Source organism: Coregonus lavaretus, assembly GCF_964263955.1.
Source record: "Coregonus lavaretus genome assembly, chromosome: 30".
Classification (NCBI taxonomy): Eukaryota; Metazoa; Chordata; class Actinopteri; order Salmoniformes; family Salmonidae; genus Coregonus; species Coregonus lavaretus.
Window position 1 is genome coordinate 12,920,321 of NC_140017.1, and position 6,074 is coordinate 12,926,394.

Here is a 6,074-nt window from a genome sequence, read left to right on the forward strand (position 1 = left end):
GAAGGTAGGGAATGAAGAGCGGGTGGTAATATTATATAACAATAGAGCGAAGCTGAGAAATGGCTGCGGCTCTCGCTACTATACCCGTGTGGACTGAGAGTGCAGTTCTGCGGGGGAGGGGACGCTAAGGAGGAGGAGTGTGGACCATTGAGACAGTAATTGCATGCGGGGGATGGACACAGCACAGCACCATAGCAGCTCAGCTCTCATCATCTCACTATGATCTCAGTCCATCATTCCTTTGGAGGGGAGATCCCTTTACTACAACACCCCTCTCTGTGCAGCGCCTCAAACCCTCATGTGACCGAGGCAGGCTGGGGCTGGGGCTGGGGCTGGGGCTGGGGCTGGGGCTGGGGCTGGGGCCGGGGCCAGTCGGTGTGGCCTACAAGGGGGCCAGGCCTTGGAAATGATCCACCCTGCTCTACCCCTCTCTCTCTCAGACACCACCTCCACTATAGTCCCAGGCTCTGCTAAGGAGAGGAGGGCCCTTGCTACCCCCTCAGACCCCCTGGTACACTACAGCATGTCTAGGCATCATGGACAAACTACTAGGTGATGTTTATTTTTTTCATGTATTTTTCTTTTTTATGCCAATCCGTTGGCCTGTACCTCTGGGGACAATAATTACTGACTGAAGAAAAAAACACTTACACTGGAATTATTGTGATTATTATTATACTAATTGTTTTGTATTATTTTTACGGTCATGAATTACACTTATCATGAATGTTTATTTTGACGTCGTCTTATGTATGATGGTTCCTGTTTAGAGGACCAGGGAGAGCTGTGAGAATACTCGCTCGCCTTCTGTCTGACTGGGTCTTGACATATGCGCACACACACTAACTTGTGAAATGGTCCTCAAAAACACTCCTGGAGCAGTCCAATTCCTCCCGGGTGACATTTCAGTTCTTATTTCCTATAGATTTTTTGGGTTTCTACCTATCATGTTCTAATATGTCAGTAGCCAAGGGGTTGAACAAATGCCAAAGGGGTAGGGAAGGGGTATAATATGCTATCAGTAGAATAATCCCTGGAAGCGGCATTACAAGGAAGTGGGTATATTATACAACCATTGGCTGCTTCAGTCGCTAGACTGGCACTACAGTGGGATCCATACAAAGCTCGCTCTTAAACATATGCCAACTTGAGGCAGACTAGCTAGATTGGGAACAAATGTTTTGTCAAAACGACAAACAGCACTTGTTGTGGGGGCACTGGGGAAGCTGCGCTATACTCTGCTAAACAAATTAACGGTCACACTAAGCTAAGTGACACACGCACTCCACGTATTTAGTTTGATATCTTAGCTTCAAGGACTTTAGTGATTGTGTGTCAGATGGATCTGGGTCATGTTAATTAGGAACTAAACGGTTGAAAACGGACTGAAACAGGGAGAGACTACTTGGACCCACCCCCCACACACACACACACAAATTACATACACACGCACGGCTTGTGTGATCCTGGACAACTGAAAGCGCTTCCATGTTAGCTTGACTCATGTTCACTTAGCAACGGGGTCCCGCCGTGTCACTATCCGCCTGACTGTGCTCTCATGTGTTCACGACATTTAATGAACCTGTAGGGGGTGAGATCTTTTATCTGTTCCCCGTCAAATCATGTCCAAAAAAATGTCATGTAACGTTCCGATCATGATTGCCTTTGCACATCTCATGCTAGACTGGCTTAATACTCAGTGATGTTGTAGCTGTTTGGGTTCCTGCAGTTCATTATCTATCGCCATCTCACACACACAGACACACTGGGCCAGTATAAAATACTTTCTTCCCCATTACAATGTCCTCTTTTACCTCTCAGACAACCTGTTTTATAGAATACAGGCCTATATGTAAACATATTTTCATGCTATTTTTTTATTAAGCTATATGTTCGTATTGTGTTTGGGAGATCGGATCTATTTATGCTTGCTGTGGTGGGTTCCAGGCCTGAGGGGGGGAAGTGAATAGGGTCTGAAGTCTGCCGCTGGTTAGCACTAAACTCATCTCAAGTCTGAGGGGAAAGGGCTATTGCACAATGCTACGCCTTTCCCCCTTCTTCTTAGTGGACACTTAGAATAGGGTCCCTTTTTAGTGGGAATGTTGGGAATGTTAGACACGTCAGTCTGACTCCATGTTGTGCACATGTTCACACATGCATCCCGAACACACACACACACACACACACACTGGTCATCATGTTGTTCAGACAGTGGCACTGCACTGTGCCCTGTTTTCTTCACCTGGGAGATCAGTGATGGGAGAATATCTTTTAACAGAAGTAAAAAGTAGAACATTGAAAAAGGTCAATCGTAATAGAAACTCATAAGCTGTACATTTCTAATAAAAAACTAAGAAACTAGTGAATTGTCTTAAATTTGTATTTTTTGTTTAGTTCGAGATGCTTGAAATCTCCATCAGGAGGTAAGCCAAAGGCTGTATCAAAGCACCGTTCTGGGTAAGCTGTACAAACTACAGTCTCTCACTTTCTCTCTCTGGTTCATGTAGTCACACATGTAACTGTCCTCTTGGTGTGAATTATTTCACAGGTTGTTAGTTTTATGTCTGAAGTCTTTAACATTTAATCACAGCTCATTACATAGTAATGGCATACTGTGTGTCCCAAATGGTACCCTATTCCTTTTATAGTGCACTACTTTGACCAGAGCCCTATGGGCCATAATCTCGGTTAACCCAGAACTAAAGTGTCACGTAATTAGTCAGATGCTCGATTAAATTCTGGGTCCATACGTGTTAAGAGAAGAGATGCTAGAAAGAGCGGATCCCTCTCTTCTCATGTTACGGGCCGAATGTTCCCTCATTCCAAAGTATGAAAGATGCGAACACCTGCGAAATCGGGATTTGTACAAATAACCAGTGATGAGAAACCAAACACCAGAACTACTGCTGCTCGTTGTCCTACACATCCCATTCAGTCCCGACAGATTCTCTCCGTTTACACGCATCATTTTCCACGAGAGATTATATATTAAAAAGTAGCGCACTACTTGGTACGCAAACACACTAATGGTCCGAGGACGTGATGTTGGACACGCTGAAGCCGGTTAGGGACAGACATTTACCATTTCAATGCAAGCATCCCAAATGGCACACTATTCCCTATGTACTGCACTACTTTTGACCAGGGCCCAAGGGAGCCCTAAAGTTTCTATTGACAGCCAATCATTGAGAGATACACTGAGTGTACAAAACATTAAGAACACCTGCTCTTTCCATGACAGACTGACCAGGTGAAAGCTATGATCCCTTATTGATGTCACTTGTTAAATCCACTTCAATCAGTGTAGATGAAGGGGAGGAGACAGGTTAAAGAAGGATTTTTTAGGCTTGAGACAATTGAGACATGGATTGTGTATGTGTGCCATTCAGAGGGTGAACGGGCAAGACAAAAGATTTAAGTGCATTTGAACGGGGTATGGTAGTAAGTCCCAGGCGCACCGGTTTGTGTCAAGAACTGCTGGGTTTTTCACACTCAACAGTTTCCTGTGTGTATCAAAAATGGTCCACCACCCAAATGACATCCAGACAACTTGACACAACTGTGGGAAGCGTTGGAGTCAACATGGGCCACCTGAACCCACCTGCCACCCTGTCGTAGTCCTGCTTGGGGTCATGCCAGTACATGCTGGGCGTTGTGCGCCACTGGCGGTAGAGGCGCGTGTGCAACACGGACAGTACCAGCAGCACCAGGAGGAAGCCCAACGCTGCCGCCGCCCATACCGCCTCGTCTGTCCGCGGAGTGGGCGGCATCCTGTCACTGGGTCCAGCCGCAGCGCCCTCTAGCAGAGCTACAGTCTCAGCGCACTCGCAGTGGCCCACCCTACCATCACAGTCTGCTCTCCTGTCTTGGCTGTTAGCCTGAGTGACAGCCAGCCGCTTGAGCTGAGTCTGAGACAGAGGCTTTTTCCTCTTGGTTGGAGACTTACGGTGCTGTGTCTGTCCCTCGTGTCCGCAGCTCTTCACCCCTCTCTCCTGGATGTCTCCAGTTTAACCGCTCTGCCTCTTGTCCTCTGCTTCGTTGTGGTTCACCCAGTCTCTTTCTCTCACTTTGCCTCGGGGCTCTTTTTCATTAGTGTAATTTTCTCTGCGGTGAGGTTGAGTCACTTTGAGTGTTCGGTCCGTGCCTCTCTGTGTAGCCCTCACTGTAGCTGGGCCCTGTGCTTCAGGCTTGAGTGTGGTTCCATGTTTCTGGACTCTGTTCTGCTCGGTTCTGTCCAGGGTAGTCCTGTTGATCTTGGTGACTGCTTCTCCTCATTCCTGAGTGCAGCTCGGCTCTTGTGGACCCTCCCTCTGCCCCAGTCTGTCACCTCCAACCGTCCATCCAGGAGCAGAGAGAGGGTCTCCTCACAGCACTGCCTCAGAGACTGGTGATGACCAACAAAAAGGCACACTCAGTAAATCATACAAACAGTCAAATCATTCTACGACAGCTTCAGGACATCATGTTACTTTACACCAAAGTATTCAAAGTCGGGGTCGCGACCCTGGTTGCGGGGTAATTGTAGTGGGTTCGCCAAACACCTAAAATGTATATATTTTCAGACTACAGATTATTTTATGTATATTGGTTATTTTAATCTGGATAAGAGATGAAAATGTAATGAATTGAAGGTTATTTGTTGATGTGAAAATCTAAATGTACAGATTTGAAGGTTGTTTCATTAGATTTGAATACTTTCAAACGTTCAAACATGCAGTGCCCTCTCCTCTCTCTGTCTTCTGGCTCACCTTTTGCTTTGGTTATGTGTGTTTGTGATCTGCAGGATTGGTCAACAGCAAGTTATACTTCCTGCTTTGACCCACATCGCCACGGTTACCGCGTGCCGCTGTCAACTGCAGCCAATCACAGACCTCCGGCATAGTCACCTGGGACAGCTCCAGCGTGCGACCCCAGGACACCAGCGCTAACGGCTTCAACAGGAGAGAGATTCAGTCACCACAGGGTCATGTTCAGTAGGCACCAGACGGAAGAAAACTGATAAGTGCTATCTGTATTTATCCAATAAGAAATGCTTGTTTTCCCCCTTGTTTTGTAACTGTGTGCCCTAATGAACTTTGTCTATGCATCTGTTGGGGTGTCAATTGAATGCCCTGCTGTCATAGTAGACATGGTTTGTGAGGAGGTGTCTGTTTTCAGTGTAATCTATCATCAGGGTCAACTAAGCCACTACGGAGTGCCATTGTGGGTTTTCTAGAATCCTATTGGTAAGGAGATGGTTCCCTTGGGATTTCAGCACATCTATTGGGATATCAGCCAGTTCACAAGCTAGTACAGAGTAGATGGTAAATTACTTCTACTGATATCTTAGTGTAAGTAAAGGTAATGTTTCCTTTGAGATTGAGTCACCCGGTGTGTGCTGAGGTCAGGGTGTTTCGTTATGATGTGGTCAGACAGACAGCAGCAGGTTGCGCTGACGAACAGGAGCACACGGACGGTACAACAACACTGTTGCTCCATGCTGCAAACACACACACATCATAAGTAGAGACTGATTAGAGTTGGACAATCTGTTATGGCAATACTGGACTAATGAAACATATTAGCTATCTGTGTGTGTGTGTGTGTGTGTGTGTGTGTGTGTGTGTGTGTGTGTGTGTGTGTGTATGTGTGTGGACGTGTTTAACTATTCTTGTGGGGATCTGACGTAAACTAACAAAAAGTTGACCAACTGGGGACATTTTGTTGGTCCCCACAAGGTCAAATGCTATTTCTAGGGGGTTTAGGATTAAGGTTAGAATTAGGGTTAAAATTACCGTAAGGGTTAGGGTTAGGAGCTAGGGTTGGGTTTAGGGTTAGGGTTAAGGTTAGGTTTTGGGGTTAGGGATAAGGTTAAGGTTAGGGTAAGAGTACGGGTTAGGTTTAGGGGTTAGGGAAAATCGGATTTTGAATGGGACTGAATTGTGTGTCCCCACAAGGTTAGTTGTACAAGACTGTGTGTGTGTGTGTGTGTGTGTGGTGTCATGGTTTTAGTGGTTACCTGCAGGTTGTTGAGCCAGCGTTGAGGGGGGCAGTACAGGTACTCTCCACTCTCTGCCCCTACAGTCCGGTGAGCG